General features: G+C 39.6%; 1 protein-coding gene, 1 long non-coding RNA gene and 1 pseudogene across 2 annotated transcripts in view; 2 read left to right on the top strand and 1 right to left on the bottom strand.

Moving 5' to 3' along the window:
* Window positions 1–23138, top strand: part of PDE194 (formyltransferase) — a 92125-nt gene that overhangs the window by 56767 nt on the left and 12220 nt on the right. The gene's annotated exons all lie outside the window — the stretch shown is intronic.
* Window positions 5854–7015, bottom strand: LOC143855175 (uncharacterized). The gene is made up of 2 exons (XR_013237715.1): window positions 6601–7015; window positions 5854–6137 (listed from the first exon to the last, which is right to left on the bottom strand). It is a non-coding gene; the product is annotated as an uncharacterized LOC143855175 (long non-coding RNA).
* On the top strand, window positions 19532–21517 carry LOC143854595 (protein ASPARTIC PROTEASE IN GUARD CELL 2 pseudogene; annotated as a pseudogene).

The raw sequence follows: 23138 nt of genomic DNA, 5'->3' as shown, positions 1-23138 counted from the left end.
GGTATAGGGATTAGTGTGTAACAAAATTAGTTAGGGGAGAATCCTAGGAAGCTTCCTAGGTGGTTATGATTTCTTTGATCTTAACCCTTGAATCAAAATGTGATTTGAAGGGTTAAGATCAAAAGGGGAGAAGATATTTTTTTGCATATTTTTTCCCCCTGTTTTCTTCTTGGGCCACCCCTTTGCAGAATAAAGTTGCAAAAAAAAGGAACACTAGAGGTGGCTGTCCAGGTAGAAAAGGGGCAGGTTTAAAAATATCTTTTCCTTTGTATAAAAAAACGAAAAGCCATCGAAACAAAAGAAGGAAAGAAAAAAAAGGGAAGGAGAAAAACACAGAGACAGAGAGAGAGAGAGAGAGAGAGAGAGAGAGAGAGAGGAGGAGAGCTCAATCCCCATCACCCATTTTCTCCGACCGGCCCATTCCCGCCGGCAGATTCTACCTCCCACCTTGACCTCCATTAAATCCTCCCTCTTCCCTCACCAGCCATCTCTATTACCCCCATCTTCATTGTTTTCCACCATCAATAGAACCCCAAACCCATCTCACTTTTCTTCCCTAAGCCACCACCACCACCACCATCGACCACCTTCTTCTCCTCTGCAACAGCATCCATCCACCGAAACAAAAAAAAAGAGGGAAAAAGGGCAGAAAAGAAAGAGAGAGAGCAGAGGAGGCAACATCCCTAACATCCAAACCCACTTCCCTCCGCCACCACCACCACCTTAATCTACATCCTCTCCTTCAACCTCCATCAAACCCATCTTCTCCATTTCAAACCCAAAACCCTCACCTCTGCAATATCCCCGATTTTTCCCGACCAAGTCACAATCCCATCCCACCACCATCCGAGCCATTTTCTTCTTCATCTTTTCTCCCAAACCCATCTGCAGAGAGAGAGAAACAGAGAGAGAGAGAGAGAGAGAGAGAGAGAGAGAGAAGCAGAGAGAAAAAGAATTGGGGGACAGAATTAGGGGACAACAAATCTACTGCTGTTGTGTGGAAGTCGAATTGGAACTTTATGCTCTCACTTCAGTTGCAAATGAAGTAGAAGAGAAAAAGAATCTAATTATGGTTATGGACATTCCACTGACCCCGTTAAGGATTAGATCCTTCAGTGTGTTCTGTGATATTCAAGCTACAACTATGGTTGTGACGAACTCACTCTTTAATGGTAAGAGGAGACATTGTAGGCTGAAACATGCCATGCTGAATTATCTCATTGAACACAGGATTATCACTTTGATTGATATGAGATTGAAGGATAATATGGCCGATGCTCTCACAAATGGACTGACCAAAGATCGAATATTCAAAACTGTGGGGGAGATGGGGTTAAAGTCTGTATAGACAGGACTTAACCTACATCCATGTTATTTTGAATCTTCGAATATCCCTTTTGGCCAAGATAGGCACTTGATATGTTTCGATGATGTTTACAGTTGTTGTGTGTCATTCCACATTTGATGACATGTCCTTTTTGGGAAAGGTTGTACATTCCAAACTTGATGATACATCTTAACTCAAATATGGATAAGATGACTGTAACATTCCAAAAAGAAACATGAAATGGTTCTTTGCAAAAGAAACTATTTAGTCTTGTTCTTTAATGAAACTTGACAATTAGGAATGGTTATTTGCAAAAGAAGCTGTTTAGGTCTTGTTCTTTATTGAAACTTGAAAATGATGCTTATGGTGAGAGTGATACTGATACTTTTTCAACCATTTTGAATTGTACTAAGTTCTTCTTCAGGTAGAACTAGATACTTTAGTGTTTTACACAAATGATTGGATTCATTTTCATGAAATCCATATTTGGTAATTCACAGGGATTGGTGAAAAATGAGGAGCTTGTCTTGATTTGGACTTTGATAAAGATGACTTACTTTATGAGTAAATCTTCTAAAGTCATAAAGACTATGCTTACATTTCAGTATGCATAGAGTTCACTTTTTGTGAAACTTTATATTGGATCTCGATGAGAATCATACCTCATGAATGAATTCATCTAAGATCAGTGGGGTTCACTTATATGTGAAACTACCTTTTGGTTGAGTTTAGCTTGTTGTATATCTAAAACTCTTGGTTTGTCATAAAAGGATTCATGTTTTTATTTGCATTACAGATCTTTTATGATATAGACCATATGGTGATGTGGATGATTCAATATTTTGTTTTGAACATTACACTATCTATCTATTGGATTGTGCTATATGTAGAACATAGGAGGAGATTGTTGGGTATATAATATAACCCATGTATGTTCTAATGTAAGCCCAATAAGATAATGGACCGGTGTAGTGGGCCTATTTGGGCTAGAGCCCACTAACCTATTAAAACCCTAGTGTATCTAATATATATAGGGGCTGGAGGCAACAAACTTGGTATTCCAAATTAGATACCTTGGGTGTAATGCTTCAAGCAATCTCTTGCTTGACCTAATTACTCTAACACCTCTTTCTAGCCTTCCCAACAAAGACACAAAAAGTTTATCGTATTACACTACGGGGACCCAACTTTGAATGATTTGAACTGTCCATTAGAAAGACATTTAGAAATTTCTGCTCATTTGATTCTGTGGTTCGGTGCAATATCAATTTTGCAAAGTCATTTGAGTGCTGCAATGAAAAAGGACACGAGTGTTTGTGGTGGTATAGGTTTTTGTGAAAACATATGTGATATCCATATAAAGGTTTTTGAATTTTAGTTCCCTATATTTTGATGGGATTTTGATTCCATCTATCTATTTAATTCTTGTTTACTAATGGAAATACAAGAGTCCATTTGGATGCACCTACTACAGAATTAGAAGGAAGGGAATATAATATAGATTCCCATTTCTTTACTTTCCTTTTTCTTTTGATTTGAGATGAAAGTGAAACAATACGTTTACGTGCCCGTGCCCACATGAATGGAATAAAGTTGTGTAGATTTGTTGCTTTTAGGATTTGCTTTCATAATTGTTTGTTATGTTTAGGATTCTTAGGGATAAGGGTTAGCAATAGTAGAGATTTTCTATAAATAACATGTATGTGGCATTTTTCAAATTAGTGAAGAAAAATTATTTCGAGAAACTGTGTCTTGCACGACCCTTCCCTCGAAGTGGGTCATCTTCCCTCCGAGAAGATCAAATCCGATGCGATCCAATCTAGGTTCGTAACAAGTGGTACCCGCAAGGTTTAAAATTTCGGTTTCGGTACCGGTTTCGGACAGTGAAATTTTGAAATTTTGGTCGAAATCTGGTACTTGACCAGAAACTAATATTTTATTCAATATTAGATTTCAGTCGAAATTTTGGTGAAATATTAAATTAATATTAAAAAAACATATTTTTTGGGTCAAATTTCGGAAAAACCGAAATTTCGACCGAAATTCCGAAATTTTGACCGAAATAAATGACTGTTTCGGGTTTACTCAATTTTGGTGTCGGTCTCTCGAAATTTAAAAACATGGCCATGGCTACATACCACGAGATTTTGGATTCCATGCGTAGTGATTTTTGCAAGTTTTTTTTTTTCCAGAAGTTATGGAAGAACAACGGCGATTTTCGGAAGGCCTGAACAAAATCAGCTTGGATCAAGGAAATGCGAGAAGAAAGAAAGCTAAAGCTTAAAATGTGCAAATTGAGGCCGACGAAGATGATTTGGTGGAACGCCATGCCAAGGCTCATCCTGATTTTGTCGGCCCGTTCGATCATTCCATCGTTTCGATGCGCCGCCGTAAAAAATCATATTTCTTTTCCAGTGTGATAACAAGAGATTTTGAAGGTAGAGTTCAAAGGTTCACGGTCGTTGTTTTTGAAGGTGGAAGTCCAATGTCCGATGTGTTGCTCAACAAACTCATGCCCAATACGATTTGGGACCCGGGTGGACTAAATTATTTCTCCATAATCCAACCTTGGGGACAAAGGTTGATTTCAAGGGGGAGGAATGTTAAGTGCCCACGTGGATGGAATAAAGTTGTTTAGATTTGTTGCTTTTAGGATTTGCTTTCTAAGTTGTTTGTTATGGTTAGGATTCTTATACATAAGGGTTAGCTATAGTAGAGATTTTCTATAAATAACATGTACGTGGCATTTTTCAAATTAGTGAAGAAAAATTATTTCGAGAAACTGTGTCTTGCACACAAAGGAGGACTACCCTTCTCCCGAAGTGGGTCGAGAGGTCGATCTTCCCTCCGTGAAGATCAAATCCATTGCGATCTGATCTAGGTTTGTAACACAATCCAAAACAGCTTCCATTTGGAAATTTTACAGCTGACAAGGACTACCATTTGACTACTAAGGAAATGGAAAAAATGTCCTTTTACTGTAAATTTTACGCTTAAAAGATTTTTAGCCATTTATTTACGTTCAATAAAAAAAGAAGGTAAAATAGTGTAAAATTGTACTATGTTTGTTTGACCAAAAAGTTTGCTACTAAATAACTTTTACCATCTTATTTACAACCCAAACATAAAGATAATAATCCAACCCAAACTTATAATTATGACCATGAATCTCATTCCTTCTCCAAGAGCTCACACATGGACATAGCCCTTTAGAAGAGACGCTAATGCCACCCACTTGTTTTGGCCATTTCCACTATTTATAGTATTAGAGATCTTTTCGTTGGTAAGTTCTGTAAACCATTGAAAAAGTCCAAATACAAAAGATGGGAGGAAATAACCCAAACAAGTGGGTGGCGGTACAATTTCCCTTTTCTCTTATTTGCGGTTGCATCCTATGGTGTGGGCTGAAAAAATGGGTGGGGCCTACATTGTTCAAAGATTTAAACAAATTAATTGCTGACCACAACTGTTCATGTTGTAGAGAGAGAGAGAGAGAGAGGTTTGTAGTAGTGTTGTACCGGTTGTGGCTTCACAACCGCTAGAAGAGGCAGGTTTGTATAGGGGCATTTCAGTTCCATGATCCAGGGGTATTCTAGTCATTTTACCCTACATGGGGCTGTTTTGATCATTTTTTATGTCATAAGGGTGTTTTGGTCATTTTTCATGACTCGGGTATTTGGTCATTTTCACCCAGTATAGGTGTATTCCGGTCATATTGCATGACCCGGGGGTATTCTAGTTATTTTACCTAATATGGCATATTTTTATCACATGAGGGTATTTTTAGTCATTTTTATGATCCATGGGTCATTTTTATGATCCATGGGTCATTTTTACTTGATTTAGGGGTATTTCAATAATTTTTCATAATCTTGGGGTATTCTAGTCATTTTACCCTATATGAGGTTATTTTGATCATTTTGATGCCATAAGGGTATTTTAGTCATTTTGCATGACTCGGGGGTATTTTTTCATTTTTACTTGGTATAGGGGTATTTCGGTCATTTTGCTTGACCTAGGGTTTTCTAGTCATTTTACCTAATACGACGTATTTTGATCATTTTTTAATGTCATGTGGGTACTTTAGTCATTTAACACTTCTTTTGTATATTTTGGTCATTTTAACCCCTTACGGGTCACATTTAGATTTATAAATAACCTCTCGCAGAAAGGATTTATAAATCCAAAAAATTACACTAATATGAAGAATTTGTAAATCTTGTGGATTTCACTCAAATTCAAATCCAGATGTCATAAAGGCTAGCCAAATGCCGAATTTGGATTTAAAAATCCAAATTCACCTCCAAATCCAAATCCAAATCCAAATCCAAATCCAAAGGGTATCCAAACGGGCCCTTAAGAAATTCCAAATAAAAAAGTTGGGATGAAATAACCAACACAAGTGGGTGCAGTACCATTTCCCTTGCTCTTATTATCCTTTCCTAACAAAAAGTAGATAGATAGATAGATTTATGTCACCTTTGTTTTTCTGAAGGGTAGATTTATGTCACATTGTCCCCATAAAGTATAGAACCAGTACTTTTATTGATTATTTCATTTCTATGGAAATAAAAAAATGATAAGAGATCTTTTAAGTCCCCATAGAAGATGAATTTATTAGCTTGACATGATAGACAAATTCCAACCCTAATTTCAATTTAGGTCAGACAGCCACAGAAGCACCGGCCTCCAATGCAATTTGCAATGCAAGGACGAGCACAGGTTGGTAGGCATTGTGAGTCCTTGCTGCACACTGGTCCTGCCAACATCCCCTCGCCTCCGATTTCCCTTGCGGTCGAGAGCGCCATACCTAAATAGGATGTCAACACTTGTATTATTCTTTAGAATGATAAAAATAACTAAATTTTCTTAAGAGGTGTTACATGGGAACAATACTAATCAGTGTCAATCTAAAACCATCTAGGTGGCACACATGTCATAAACTAGACCGTTGATCTGACCAGTGTCATGATCGCTGGTCCACAAATCTATCATTGAAAGGACCCACTATATGAATGGTCTAGATATCCCACAAATTGTAGTGATGTATGGAGGAAAACTAAGGAAGTTAATCATGTATTAAAACTGGAGTGGTTGCTAATTTAACTAATACAAGAAGTATATTGATCACACTAGCTACTCTAAGAGGCATAAAAAACACAAGGAAAATTGTGAAGCTTTGGGTAAATCATTCTTCATTACTTGATCTTGGAAAATTCATTAAAATAAAGATAACTGATCAAAGTTGCAAGAGAAAGGAGAAAGAAACTAACCAGATGTCATGGCCAAGAGGATTACTAAGAAAGCCAACTTGAGGGAAGTCTTCTCCATATCTTCTTTTGAATTGTGGTCTTGTTTGATGCTTTACTGTGTCTACATGTATCAGGGATAGGGCATTTTATAGGGAAGAGGAGAAACCTAAAAATCTCCAAGAGAAATCATCTAGATACGTCTCTGGATCTTCAGTTCCCAATTGAAGCAAGTATCATTTTAAAGAAAATCTTTTTAAATTTACACAGATTTTGTGTTACGGATTACAGGGGGGAATTGCTTAGGTGTGGGATCAAACATGGTATGGGATAGGTTTAAAGGGCAGATTTAAAAATTCCAAATAAAAAAGTTGGGATGAAATAACCAACACAAGTGGGTGCAGTACCATTTCCCTTGCTCTTATTATCCTTTTCTAACAAAAAGTAGATAGACAGATTTATGTCACCTTTTTTCTTCTGAACGGTAGATTGATGTCACATTGTCCCCATAAAGTATAGAACCAATACTTTTATTGATTAATTCATTTCTATGGAAATACAAAAATGATAAGAGATCTTTAAGTCCCCATAGAAGATGAATTTATTAGCTACATCGCCGGCTTAAAATACAATGGGCCCACATTGTTTTGGTGATCCAAACCATTCATTTGATTGGCCCTCACATAGATAGGGTGTCCACCAAAAATCAGCTCCATAGGATCATCCCAACCCTTCAAACTGTGGAGGCAAAAATGGACAAATTTGTGAAGGTTTTTACACGTTCATTTTTGCCTCCACAAATCATAAGGTTAGGATGATCCTATGGAGCTGATTTTTGGTGGACACCCTATCTATGTGAGGGCCCATCAAATGAATGGTTTGCATCACCCAAACAATGTGGGGCCCACTGTATTTTACGCCGTCCGTGTAGCTAAGTTAGCTACACGTATGTGTAGCTTCACTTAACTCTATATATATAGGAAAGTGAAGCTACACCGCCGGCTTAAAATACAATGGGTCCACATTGTTTTGGTGATCCAAACCATTTATTTGATTGGCCCTCACATAGATAGGGTGTCCACCAAAAATCAGCTCCATAGGATCATCCCAACCCTTCAAACTGTGGAGGCAAAAATGGACAAATTTGTGAAGGTTTTTACACGTTCATTTTTTCCTCCACAAATTGTAGGGTTGGGATGATCCTATGGAGCTGATTTTTGGTGGACACCCTATCTATGTGAGGGCCAATCAAATGAATTCTTTGGATCACCAAAACAATGTGGGCCCATTGTATTTTAAGCCGAAGGTGTAGCTAAGTTAGCTACACCGGCGGTGTAGCTTCACTTTCCTCATATATATATATATATATATATATATATATATATATATATATATATATATATATATATATATATATATATATAGAGGAAAGGGTTTCTGCTAACGTTAACGTAAAACGTGGGGGGGGGGGGGCACATTGTTGGGCTGGTCCTAAGCATTTATTTGAAAGGCCCCATCCATCATGGATGGGGTGTGTACCAAAATCAGCTTCACTGGATCATCATAGGATCTCCATTTGTGGGGGTGAAAATGGACAGATACTGTTTGTCCACTAACCTGCCCATTTTTTCAACCCACAAATGGACACCCAAAGATGATCCAATGGAGCTGATTTTTTGTGGATACCCTATGCATGAAAGGGCCTTTCAAATGAATGCTTTGGATCCCCCCAACAATGTGTGCCCACCTTGTTTTACGCTAACGTTAGCAGGAACCCTTTTCTCATATATATATATATATATATATATATATATATATATATATATATATATATATATATATGAGGAAAGTGTTGGTGAGCTTAAGCTCCCAATCACATGGGTCGCCCTCCCCCTCCCTCCCCCCCCCCCCCCCCCCCCTCTCGTTTAACAGAAATCGTTAACGTTTAAGCCTTTTGGAGTTAACGGTGGCTCCTCCACCCCTTTGTATATCCTAACGATATCTGTTAAGGGGAGGGGATATCACTGCCCTATTTATTTTGTTTGATTGATTTAGAGCTTTGTGTTTGTTGTTTTCAATGGTTTTTTTTCCTTTTAGAATAACTGTGACAACTTTTTTAGTCTGCTTCCATAGTAAAGACAAGTACTCCCTCTCTCGCTAATTGCTGCTTGAGTTTGAGTGGAGCAATAAAAAGGTTGATGGCTCGGATTAGGGGTGCAAGTTTGGCCCTGTCAGCCGTGACCCGCCCTGAGCCCGAACAGGGTCAGGGCTGGATTTTCTAACCCTGAGGGCGGGTCAGGGTTCTTTTTTTTTTTACCCTGACTCAGGTCGGGCGGGTTTTCGGTTAATGTCTCGGGTACCCTGACCCGGCCCGACCCTGAGTTTTCTATTATAGGATTGAACCATCTGTGCATGTTTCTTTTGCTAATGTTTTCTATTATCTTGGATTGATGTTTCTTTAGATTATTATTATTAATTGTCTATGTTGCCCGCATGTTGTTGAATTCATATTGTCTTATTTTGTTCCCTTTATCTGTTTATTGATCATTTTGTTACATATGATAAGTGGTTGCTTTATTTTTGGCACTCTTAACAGGTATTTGCACTAGGGTCAATTAGGGACGGCCCGGCCCGGTCCGGCCCTGCCCAATCAGGGCCAATCAGGGTGGGCCAGGGCCAGCACAATACCCTGTAGGGCGGGTAATGGGTTGAGGTTTTCCGGCCCTGACTCAAGGTCAGGGCGGGTTAGGGCCGAGATAATGGGATCCAGGGTTGGGCTAGGGTTTTGAAAAACCCGACCCTGTTGCAGCCCTAGCTTGGATGATGGAAAAAAATAATATTACATAAAAACAGAGATTAGGGAATGTATGATGGAAAAAATAATATTACATAAAAACAGAGATTAGCGCTTCGCCTTTCCCATTCAGACCATGAAAAGTTGTCTGGCCATAAAATGTGGGGGGATTTTGTTGGGTTTGAAAATGAAACAAAGCCATTTCCTTTTCTTGATTTGAATTAAAAGCCCATCTTTTTATCTCGTGACATATGTAAGTGCCATACATTTATAATTCGACTGAAAAAAAAATCACGAGATACATCTTTTTAAGATGCAAATCACGAGATACATCTTTTATCTCATGACATACGTAAGTGCCATACATTTATAATTCCCATTTACATATGTGACATATGTAAGTGCCATACATATGGAAAAAAAAAGGTAAAAATTTTAGAAATATTTTCCCTTTCCAAACTTTTCCAAAAATTTCCTGGAATCCAAACAGTGCCTGGCTGAAAGAATGGAAATGGTTGAGAAACAGAATAAAGAAAGGTGGCATTTTCTATAGGGAGTAGAGACTGATGTCCCCACTGCTATATTTTGGTAGTGGTACTACTTTTGCTTAATTTTACAACTTCTTTCTTAATGTTGGAGACTGAATCGACTGATACCCGATCTGTAACTTTCGAGTGCATGTGAAGATGATACACCTGCCCCTCTTTTTCTTTCTCTAGAGGGGAAATTTGCTATTAGGGACTGATATTCGCACTGCCTTGTTTTGATAATAGTTCTACTTGTGTCGTACAACCTTTTGATATTAGGGACTGATACCCGCACTTTGACATTCCAGTGTGGAAATGACAGAGGAATTTGCTATTAGGGACTGATATTCGCTGCCATATGGTCCATAGCAAATCCCTTTTGGTCATACCACCTTTGTTTTACAACTTGATATGGGAGTATTAGGGACTGATACCCACATGCATTCTGACTTTCGAGTATGGAAATGATATATTTGAAGGATTTTCTTCTCCAAAAAGTAGTCATAAATATAATAGAGGGAGCTGGCCTTGGGAAGAGAAGGGGTCAAATATCACTTGCCCACTAAAAAAGTCATCCATTAATGAGAGTGGAGCCAAGGGTAGTAGGTTGGATTTGTCATAGACCATATTGGTTGGCATGTGATGGTGGGTTCATTAGCTATGTTTGGCTCCAAAAATATGATCGGAAGATGTGGATACTGACTGGTATGAATTGACACCAGGGCAGAATTAAAGAGAGAAAACTTCCGAATTTATTTAATTTTTACAAGCTTTTTAAATTAAATTATGGAAAGGGATTTGCTAGGGACCATAGCAGAAGGCATTTTTTGGACCGGCTGTTGCATGAGAAAGCAGCCACCTGAATTAAATGAATAAGCCAAAATCTGAGCATATGTGGCTGTTCTCTCATGCAACAGCTGGTCCGAGAAATGCCTTCTAGCAAATCTCTTATGGGAAATGATATCAACACAACCATGTTTTGATGTTTTCACTAACCCTTCTTGTCTTTTAGTGTTAAGTGCCGATGATTCCACAAAAGATTGAGAGGCACTTTTCTTTTCCTTTTTTCTATAGGAAAGAAATGAACTATATGAGCCCCCTAGTGGTCCTAGCTAGTGAACGTCTAACTCATCTTTGATATTCTCCGTGAACAAATAGTTTTGAAGATTTTCAGTCACTATAAATAGTTTTACGGTTGTAGTGTATCATGCATGTATGAAGCAAACCTTTGGAATTTCAGGTGACACTAAGATCTGGAGACAAGATTTCCTAGATTTTAGGTGGGCTCTCTTCTCGAACTCTGATGCCAACTTTATCCTCGGATACAGCTATGGACACAAATCTGCCTAAACAAACTACAGCTTGGCTTCTTGCTATTCTATTAGAACAGAAATATACAGCTTTGGATGAGATGCGACTCATCATTTGTGGTGGACAATGCCTATATTTGTCTAAAGGGAACTGATAAATTGGGCTTCTTTTCTTCCCTGGCCACCCCTTGTAGGAGAAATCATCCCATGTCATCATTCTCAAGTCATCACGTGATATCTTTCACATGTAAGCATTTTTTTTTTCTTTTTTTCATTTTTTAATGTGGGTCAGTGGTGTGACCGTGTGAGGTGCAAAAGATAGGCGTAGGGTCGTATTGGGAATAGAAGTATATATACGGCCAAAGGTAAATGCTGTTTTTCAGATTTTAGTTTTAGAAGGATTCAGTTCCTAATTCTTAGGGACTGGTCCCCCTAGACTTGAATATATTTCGGTCACCTTTCAAAAAATAAAGGAAAAGGAGTGTTTTTTTGTTCGCCCACCTTAAGCTATATGATGTGACTCAAAAGCCAAATGTAGAGAGAAGGGTTGCAACTTGCCTTTCTCACCCAAAGTGCAAAATATAAAATCCATATGTGCAAACAGGTATCATAAAACTTTGATGTGCAATAAAATCTAATTAACTTGGGCGATTAATCATATTTTAATTCAAACTGGTCTTAAAATCCTTATAAGTCCCAGTTTGATTAGAGTCCAGGCACACCATTACTATCTGTCGCCTATGGGCAAAGCGAATTGCAACGTGTAATAGGTCATCACTTTATCATAAGGCCAAGTTTCTAGACGAACACAAGTCTTCAAAGAGTTTGCCGCCTACGGGCAAGACGAGATCCTCTAAATCACATACATCGAACACTTGCCATATGCCACCACAATATCTTACCAAATAACGACCCAGCTACAAGCAAAAGTCACTAGCCGTACTAATACTTGGTGCAATCACAAGCCTTAAATTCAGGGGAAAACATGATTGTTTATATTCCTATAAACTATCGTGATCGACAGCCTACGAGCAATGACCGTTCATTCAATTTATGGAATCAGAAAGGTATGGATTGCTAAATATTATGGTCAACATTTCAAAAGTTTATTTAATTGGTGAGTCCAAGTATTAGGTGCTTTTATTTAGTTAACCCTTTAAAACACTAAAGTCCGTTTGTGTTTGGTTGGATGGTAATACCAAAGAAAGGGGTACTTATTTAAGTCATTATACATCATTAAGCAGCTTTAAAGACTTGCTTGATATCCCAAAATAGTTTGGATATCTATCATATAAATAAAGGGTTTTGTTAAGGTGAGTTGGAAATGTAAATCTACTCATTGTTTGAGAAGAAAGACTCAAAAGCCATGTAAAACTCTTAATCTCTGTGTAAATTTACATTTTCAACGCACCTCGGGGGCACTCGTTAATCTCCCGGGAGCACTCGTTAACAAAACCCATAAATAAAAAGCTTTTAAATCTTCATTATTTAACTAAAAGGCATTTATTACAAAAGCAAATTACTGATTAAATCGAGGAAAGAGTTTTGGCTACAAAATTAATCTTTTTGAATGAGAGGGCATATATTATTTAACTCAAGGCAATACTTGCGAAAGTATTTAAATAAAAAGAAAGAACTTGGCTGTCAAACCTAGGGCTGCAATTCGGGTCGGGCGGGTCGGGTTTTGGAGAACCCAACCCTACCCGAGAAATATCTCGGGTCGGGTCGGGTCGGGTTTTTTTTCGGAAAACCCACGATTCCCAAACCCGGCCCTACCCATGATAAATCTCGGGTCGGGTCGGGTTTTTTCACGTTGACGCAATTTTTTAAGGAAAATTCTTGTTTGGCAAGGCAACTCAACTCATAGAAGTAGAAATTACACTCACATTACACTTGAATCAAACAATGATGTAATTACACTAACATTACACTTGAATCAAACAATGCCGTAATCAAACAATGTTGTAATTACAATCAAACAATGTTGAATCAAACGCTTGAATCAACTCAACTCATAGAAGCAGAAATTACACTCACATACAATAACAGTGGGTGCGTGGGTTTTCACTTTTAACTTGTAACTAACAATAGAAAAAAATGTACATACTATAACTTATGTAACTCGGGTCGGGCCCCTTCAAACCCGGCTCGACCCGAGATTCATGCGGGCTTTTGAATGCTCAACCCGGCTCGACCCGAAACCCATGAAACCTGAACCCGACCCAGGTTATTTTCGGATCGGGTAAAACCCGGCTCGAGTTGCAGCCCTAGTCAAACCTTTTGCAGGACTACTTCTTTCCTACAAAGCCCAAAAGGCATGTATTATTTCATAAGAAGGCATTTACTAGAGACAATATGATATCTTCTTAGATGATAAGGAAAGAATCTTGCTGATGCGAATCCCTGAGTCCTGATGTTTATCCGCACACTATGTTTTGATATGTACACCCACTGTCTTTTTCTTTTCGGTATATTTTATACCCTTACAAGTTACAAGGTAGAATGAAGAAAAGACAAACGCGTTTTGTGCCCATATCAAAGAGTAGTGGTGCCAATATCATTACCCTTCTAACAAAAAAATTAAACAACCAAGTCTTTCGCCCACCTCTTTTCCTGGGCCACCCCTATACCTGTCCAGAGGAAAAAACAAGAGGGGCAAATATCCCCTTTTCCTTGGCCAATACGATCTTCATCCCCTCTTCTTGTCCGGACCACCCCCTTGAGAGCAAAAAGTACTTATAAGTTATAAATACACCATGGGGAGTAGAAGGGTGTCGAATATATCATCTTCTACAAGGATCGTTTTTACCTGGGCCCCCCTGGTGTGAAAAGAGTAGTCATAAATTCAGAGGGGGCTGTCCATGGAAAAAAGGGGATGAGCTAAGAATAGCAGAGCAGAGCAGAGCAGAGAGAGGAGAAGAAAATTCGGGTTTTCTAGTTTGAGACAGAGAGAGAGAGAGAGAGAGAGAGAGAGAGAGAGAAACTTGGAGAGGAAGATCGGGTCTCTTACAATACTCCGGTCATCTTCTCCGGCCGGCATCTCGCCATCTCCATCTAGATCTTTTTCTACCTCTCAAACCCCATTTTCCAAAATCCAAAAACCTACAAAACCCTAACTCATTCCCCATCCTCACCATCAAAACCCATCTCCTGCTCCGACCACCACCTCCACCTCCCCTATCGAAGATCTCACCCTAACCCCAACCAGATCCGACCGTCGAAACCCGGCCATCCTTCTCTGGTTTTCCAACCGTCATCAACTCCATCTAACATTCCCCTTGGGTTGGATCAAAATCATCTTCTTCAACCCCCAATTTCTCATCAGATGCTACTATCATTTCTGTTTGAAACACCTTCTCAGATTTTTGCTCCAATCGAACCTCCGATCAACGCCATCACCGCCTCCTCGCTACTATCCGATCTAACAAGAAGAAAAGTCTCTCGGAGCTGACTTTGTGGCAAAGGATTCCATCTCAGAAATCTCAGGTAATTCGTTTTTTTAATTTGTCTCTTCGTTCAGTTTTCACTACTATGGCATCAAATTCCATTTTCATCACAGTCGCTTGAGCTCAACTTTGTTTTATCCATTTTTAATTGATTTTCCGGTTATTTTTGTGAAAATATAATGATTTCTTTTAATGATTGTATAAACTCAACTTGTCTTTTCCTCTTTGACAGTGTCCTTCTAGGAATTATAATAATATTTGACAGACCTTTAAATAATAAAACACAAGATGAGTCAGTGCTATTATTAAAACGTGGTAGTGCCAATATCATACCCCCGCCACAGTGCGTCTTTTGAACAGATTTCGAACCTCTAACTCCATAAGTGGGGAAATTAAAGTCGCAAGCTTTGACTTGCCTTTCTCACCCAATGTAGAGAGAAGATTAGTCATGACTAATGAATACACTTGAGGGGCTGCCCATGCAAAACGAGGGGGTGGCAAAGTCTGCCACTTCCCTATAAAAAGGACCCAAAACCAGAGAGAAAAAAACGGGGCATCTTCTGGGTTCACAGAAAAACGGTAGAGAGCAACAGAGAGAGAGAGAGAGAGAGAGAGAGAGAGAGAGAGAGCGCGAGAGGAGGGCTGGCAGCCACCATGGCTGCCACTTCCATGATCCTCCCTCTCTCTTGCAACCGGTCTCACCACCATCTTCAACCTCTTAAACCTCAGCCCTGCCGGATCCAAAAAATGATTCACTATCTCTCTTAGAAAGTATTAAGAACCAACTCTCAATATCATCACTTTCTGGATCTCGGCAATCACGGCTCTTTCACTACACTCACGATTTGGAATTCCTCTCATCTCTCTTTCCACTTCAAAGGCAAAGCAAACCAGCCGTTGAGCAGGTAAACCTCCTCCTTTGAAATTTTACCCCAAAACCAGTTCTTTAATTATTTTAATATTTTACAGAAATTTCGGTATATTGTTTTTGTGGTTTTGCCGGATTTCCGAAATTTTGATTTCGGTGGGGGTCTGAAACCGGTACCGAAACTGAAATTTAAAACCATGGTTCTAAGTTTCTAACATAGTGGGGAGTTTGGGGTACTTTTCCTTAAATATCATCAAACACTAAACGTGTAATTGCATTCTCAACATGTAATTACTAACTTTATCCTCGGATACAGCTATGGGTACTAATCTGTCTTAACAATCTACCGCTGTGCTCCTTGTTATTCTATTAGAACGGAAATATACAGCTTCGGATGGAATGTGACACATCATTTGTCGTGGGCAATGTCTATATTTGTCAAAAGCGAATTGATGAATTCGCCTTCTTTTCTTCCCAGGCCACCCCTTCTAGTGTATTTATGTATACTCTTTTTACATACAGGAGGGTTGTCCAGGAAAGAGGAGGAGGCAAATCTATTATTGTCCTTGTCCAGTTGTAATTAGGGTTGCAACTTGGGTTGGGTCGGGTTTTGAAGAACCCTACCCTACCCGAGAAATATCTTGGGTCGAGTCGGGTTGGGTTTTTTCACGTTGAAAAAAACAAATGTTAAGACCAAAAATCTCTAAATTTATGTAATCAACTGTATAAATTTAAGAAGGAAACTGTATTTCCACATCACAAATATGATCACCTCAATGAAAACAACTACATAAATATATTGAAAAATAATTTGCTATGTTACTTAAGAGATAATTAAAAATGTCATAGCACACCTACATAAGTCGGGTAAGGTTTCGGGTTTTTTTTTCTTTAAATCCAGCCCAAGAGATAATTAAAAATGTCATAGCACACCTACATAAGTCGGGTCAGGTTTTAGTTTTTTTTTTTTTTAAAACCCAAGCCTACCCAAGATTGAGCCGGGTTTTTTTAACTAAAACACGGCCCTACCTAAGACCCATGATTTCCAAACCCGACCCATGCTATTTTCGGGTCGGGTCGATGCGGGTCGGGTTTGGTCAACCCGACCCAAGTTGGACCCCTAGTTGTAATCACTTCTCTCTTAACACGTTCTTATTACCCATAAAAATATTACAACTTTAAAATTAGGGATTTGCTAGGCAATTTGGTGGAAAGCCATTGCAAGGCTCACTTTTGCATGAGAGAACAGCCACATGGCTCACTTTTTAGCTGATATTATCAGATTTAAGTAATTCATCTAAGGTGGCTGTTCTCTAATGCAAAAGTGAACTGTGAAATGACACTCCCTAAAATTGACTGCAAAACCCCTAAATATTAGTCACTCGGATGACTCAGGGCGTACTTTCCACTCTACTTCCCACGATGGGCCGGCATCAAATAAAACGGTGTGACCAGAGCAGACGGTGTGAGGTAGGTGAACGATATATTCACATACACGACAACCATTAAGTATACGTTGTATAAGTAGATGAATTGAATATGACACCCACAATTTTCCCGTGCTCTTACGCAATGCATAAGTGGATGAATGTGACACCCACAATACTCCCCATTTTCATTTGCAAAAAGATGATTAGATGATTGGAATCGTCTATTAACTCTAAATCTTTGATCGTTACCTAAGCAAATGAAGGGTCTGGATCATGCCAGTATCCTGCTGGTGGGTCTAGATTAGGCTTCTCATGCAATAAGTGAGATGAGGGTGACACTTTTGGAATCCAGTTGACTAGAAAATAATAAAAAGAGAACTTGACAATGTCTAGATTTGTCTAAAGGGAAGTGATAAATTCTCCTTCTTTTCTTCCCGGGCCACCCCTTCTAGTGTATTTATATTTGGACGTCCCCATGGGTTTGTCACCTGTTAAGAGAAGGAAAAGCATGTCCGTATGTGATCGGTAGCGCTTAGAGTTTCATTTGTCGGTGATTGCAACTTATTAGGGATAAACATACTTCGGTAGCAGCATAGCATTTAAAATAAGAGTTTAAATCCCTTGGGCAAGAACGAAGTCAAGAACAAAACATGCATGATAAACATAAGAAATGGGAAGTGATAAATGAGCCCCTTTTCCTTACCTGGGACACCCTGGTCCTCTTTTTTTCATCTCCAGTGCTACAGATGTTATTTCACTCTACGATAGTACATATTTCCATTGCGCCTCATGTCCAAAATTTCAAAAAAAAAAATTTCATCTAATTTAGGGGGTAACAAAATCCCCATGTTTCTTTCTGTGGCTGAATTTAATACAAGAAAAGAGAAAACTTCAGAGCCTTATCCAACGGCAGATCTGACCCTTAAATTGTAAAGGCTACATCAAGCATTCCATGATTTGAATGTTAGCATGAACCTTACTTGAAGAGGAATAGCTACAGTAAATTAAAGACCTTACTTGACGAGGAAGTGTGCTGAAAATATCAACCCAAATTCTTAGGGAGCTTGCCATCTACTGCTTGGATAGTTAGCACGGACAGAGAGTCTGAATTCCAGCTTCTTCAATGCAATGTCAATGCGAAAATGCCTCAGAATCCTTGGCATGGAGACAACTAAGCAAGGATCGGTTGAATTCCCTTGTAGACCCAAGGGTTGAAGATGATGATTAAAGAGAAAGATAGCTGAGAATTAGAAGAGAAACTTGCAATCTCAACTTCACAATTTAAGTTTTAGATTGCGTTGATGATGATTATAAATTTTGGAGATCCTTCCCTAGTTCTCTTGAAAACCTTTATATTTTTTTTTCTTCCTGTCTTTTGATAGAATGTCAGACATTTCATACATCTCCCTTCCTAATTCCTTTTTTTTTTTAAAGATACAAGCGTAGTTGTTACTCGAAGCTATGGGGAACCCTAACCAAAATCAAAGACCCCACTAAAGAGGTAGCACAATCTTCCACAAAGCGAGCTCGTGAGGAGGTTGATAGAACAAATCTCGATACAGATCCAGGATTAAGAATTCGAATTTCTAATTATCATCCTAATGAAAGGGATCAAATTCAGAGAACTCATTTGCAAAAAGGCCCTTGTCAACTTAAGAATCATAATTTTCCTTATACGAAGTTTGGAATAGTGTCACACTGTTTCAACCCTGCTTGGTTTAATGAGTATGCTGGTTGGTTAGAATATAACATAGAAAAAGATGCTGCATTTTGTTTATATTTTAGACCAAAATCTGGAGATCGAGGAGGCGATGCTTTTTATTATTGAAGGATTTAAAAATTGAAAAAAAGAAGGTTAAATTAGAAAATCATGTTGGTAGTCATAATAGTGCACACAACCAGGCTCGACGTAAGTGTGAAGATTTGATGAAGCAAAAATCAAAGCATTCAGACCATGATACATAAACAATCAGATCGTGATCGAGATGAATACCGAACTCGTTTGAATACATCCGTTGATTGTATTCGATTTTTACAACATCAAGGATTAGCTTTTCATGGCCATGATGAATCTGATAACTCTAGTAATCAAGAAATTTTTTTAGAATTATTGAGGTTTTTTGCCGAGCATAATGAAGATATTAATAGTGTGGTGTTACGAAATGCTCCTTAAAATCATATGTTAATAGCACCTAATATACAGAAGGATATAACAAATGCTGTAGCAGTTGAAACTACGAATATCATTATCAATGACCTTGGAGATGCATTATTCGCTATTTTAGTTGATGAGTCCCGTGATATATCAACAAAAGAGTAAGTGATTGTAGTTTTATGTTATGCGGATAAACGTGGACGTGTTATTGAAAGTATTTTAGGTATCACTTATGTCGCTGATACGACTGTCATAACACTCAAAGCGACGATCGAGTCAATGTTAACTGCACACGGATTAAGCATGGCAAGATTACACGGGCAAGGATATGATGGAGTAAGTAATATGCGTGGTGAGCTTAACGGTTTGAAAACACTAATTATGCAAGAGAATACATTTGCTTATTATATTAATTGCAAATCTGCTTATTATATTCATTGCTTTGCCCATCAACTTCAGTTAACTGTAGTTGTAGTTGCAAAAAATAATATTGAAATTGGAACATTCTTTAATTTGGTTATAAGTGTTTTCAATATTGTTGGAGCATTATGTAACCACTGCGATATTCTTCTTGAAAAAGAATTGCAGAAACAATTGAAGCGCTTAAAAATAATGAACTTTCTAGTGGTCGCGGTTTGAACCAAGAAACTAGTCTTAGACGACCTGGTGATATACGTTGGATTTCTCATTATGGGTCTCTTATCAGTTTAATCATCATCTTTTCATCTGTAATTGATGTGATCGAAATTGTTATGGAAGATGGTTCAAATTCAGAGCAAAAGGCAGAAGCGCGTGTGTCCTTACATTCTTTTAGAGTTTTGATTTTGTATTTAGTATGTATTTGATGAAAGCTTTGTTGGGTCATCGAAAATTCTCAAAAACTAATGAGAAGGAGGCCGATCGAAAGTGGTGGCTGAAGTTAGTCCATAGGGATGAGATCTTAGCGCAGAATTTTATCGGTCATCGTCACCATCTCGATGAGCGATTGAAAAGAGATGCAAAGAGGGTGGCGAGTTTGACTCGCCGGTTGACAGGCGACAGCCCCGCTGGAGTTAGTTATAAGGTGGAGGATTTCAGGTCAGAAGTAGTGTTAGGAGTGGAGGAAGGCAGTGGAGAATACTTTGTAAGGATTGGCGTTGGGAGTCCTCCAAGAAATCAGTACATGGTGATTGATTCTGGGAGTGATATTGTTTGGGTACAATGTTAGCCTTGTTCTCAGTGCTATAGACAATCTGACCCGGTCTTTGACCCAGCGACCTCGGCTTCGTTTGCCGGCGTGGCTTGCGGCTCCACCGTCTGCGGGCAACTCGAAAACGCCGGTTGTCATGCCGGCCGATGCCACTACGAGGTGTCTTACGGTGATGGGTCCTACACCAAGGGCACTCTCGCCCTTGAGACCCTCACGTTCAGACACACCATTGTCCGAAACGTTGCCATGGGGTGTGGCCACAAGAATCGTGGGCTCTTTGTAGGTGCCGCCGGGTTACTGGGCCTAGGTGTTGGGTCATTGTCATTCGTTGGCTAGCTCGGAGGCCAGACCAGTGGCGCCTTCAGCTACTGCCTTGTTAGCCGTGGGACTAGCTTTTCGGGGAGCTAGTCTTCGGACGAGATGCTGTCCCAGTTGGGGCAGCATGGGTCCCACTCCTAAGGAACCCGTGAGCTTCTAGTTTCTACTATATTGGGCTCGCGGACCTTGGAGTAGGAGGGATACTGGTATCTGTGTCCAAATATGTATTCCGGCTGATGGAATTGAGGAACGGAGGTGTCGTCATGGACACTGGGATAACGATGACGAGGTTCTCGGGGCCCGCTTACGAGGTGTTGCGTGACGCATTTGTTGAAAGCATAGTCGGCCTCCCGCAGGCCTCAAGTGTGTCCATCTTTGACACGTGTTATGATCTATCTGAGTTCGTGCAAGTACATGTGCCAACTATGTCATTTTACTTTTCCGGTGGGCCGACGCTAATACTTCCAGCGAGGAATTATCTGATTCCGGTGGACTAAGTGGGCACTTACTGTCTTGCATTCGCTCCATCTTCTTCTGAGCTTTATCATAGGAAACATTCAACAGGAGGGGATTCAGATCTCATTTGATGGGGCCAATGGTTTTGTGGGCGCTTTGGGCCCAACACTTGTTAATTAGAATGTGGAAACAACTGCTTATGGTGCTCTTACCTATAATGGTAATATTTAGTGAGTGAGAGAAATTATGTAATTTGTGTTGGGATCTGGGTAGAACTCGTGCTCAAAAGCTAGCTGTTAAGGGGAGGGAACCCATTCCCTTATAAGCCCATCCACATCGTTACACTTTTCCGATGTGGGACTATTTTTGCTTTCACGTGAAACCCCCCAACAATCTCCCCCTCCACGTGGAAGCACCGTGGACAATCTCGCCCCTCCACGCGGCAGGAACGTGGGAACAATGAGATCTTCACTGAGGGATTTTTCCGTCCTCAGAGGCATACCGGAGTTATCGAGATTCTTCCTCGAGGGATATTTCCATCCTCGGAGGCTAAATCGGGGTTACCACATGCCGGGCTCTGATACCACTGTAGGGAATCTAACCAGGTAGAACTCACCCCCAAAAGCTAGCTGTTAAGGGGAGGGAACCCATTCCCTTATAAGCACATCCACATCGTTACACTTTTCCGATGTGGGACTATTTTTGCATTCACGTGGAACCCCCCAACAATCTCCCCCTCCACGTGGAAGCACTGTGGACAATCTCGCCCCTCCACGCGTCAGGAACGTGGGAACTACGAGATCTTTCCCGAGGGATATTTCCATCCTTAGAGGCTAAACTGGGGATACCACGTGCCCGGCTCTACCCGGATCCCAACAGCGATGTGAGACTATTTTTGCTTTCACGTGGAACCCTCAACAATCTCCCCCTCCACGTAGAAGCACCGTGGACGATCTCACCCCTCTATGCTGCAGGAACGTGGGTACTACGAGATCTTCCCTGAGGAATTTTTCTGTCCTCGGAGGCATATCGGGGTTACGGAGATTCTTCCCCGAGGGATATTTCCATCCTCGAAGGCTAAACCGGGGTTACCACAATTGTATAAGCTCGTCGGTTGAGTTTAGTGGATTAGACTAGTGTTATATTTTGTAAGAAAGTAAGATTTTCAGCTAAGAATGGTCAATATTCATAGTGGAAAGGCTGTAAAATGATTAAATCCAACTAAGAAACAGTGAGTATTCCAAGAGGAAAAGTTCACAAAAATATAAGATTAAATTAAGGAAATCTATATCTCACGTTTCATGGGAAATTTTCCTTGGTCCTTAGGAAAGTTTCAAGTGTGTTGGACTCTGATTTTTTGGATGTGGAGGACCATTCTTAGCTGAAAATCACGACACCTCTCAAAAAAAAATTATCTGAATCATGTAATGGTAATATTTAGTGAGTGAGAGAAATTATGTAATTGTATAAGCTCATCGGTTGAGTTTAGTGGATTAGACTAGTGTTATATTTTGTAAGAAAGTAAAATTTTCAGCTAAGAATGGTCAATATTCATAGTGGAAAGGCTGTAAAATGATGAAATCCAAGTACATATTACCATTACAGGGGGGGGGGGGGGAGAGGGCGGGGGGAGGCCCATTACTCTTTTACACTAGAGGGTTTGTCCCAACTAAAATAGGGGGCGAGTATAACTTTTTCCCTTACATTTTTATGTAGCGGGGCCAAATTATACTGCACATGTTTTGATGGGTTGGGCCACTATTTAACATTCTTAGCATGGCATGGTTAGTTTGTTTTGGGATGGTGAACGCTTGTGAAGTCTGGTATCATTCAAAAAGTATTGTACACCTTACCATATGATGATCCAAACTGTTCATTTCATAGTCCACAGTGTAAATAGGCTTTGTCCGAAAACTCATTTCAATAGGATGATCCTAGCTCTAAGATTTGTAGTGGAATGGCATATTATGGAGACCTTTATAGATCGGAGGGTTAGGGTCATCCCATGAAAATGGTTTTTGGGCTACAATGTATTTATGATGTGGCCCATCAAATGGACGGCTTGGATC

This window comes from Tasmannia lanceolata, unplaced genomic scaffold, assembly GCF_043159265.1.
Source record: "Tasmannia lanceolata isolate RefF3 unplaced genomic scaffold, GAP_Taslan_0.1 ptg000020l, whole genome shotgun sequence".
Lineage (NCBI taxonomy): Eukaryota > Viridiplantae > Streptophyta > Magnoliopsida > Canellales > Winteraceae > Tasmannia > Tasmannia lanceolata.
Note: the sequence above shows the minus strand (reverse complement) of the source record. Positions and strands in the feature narration are given on the sequence as shown.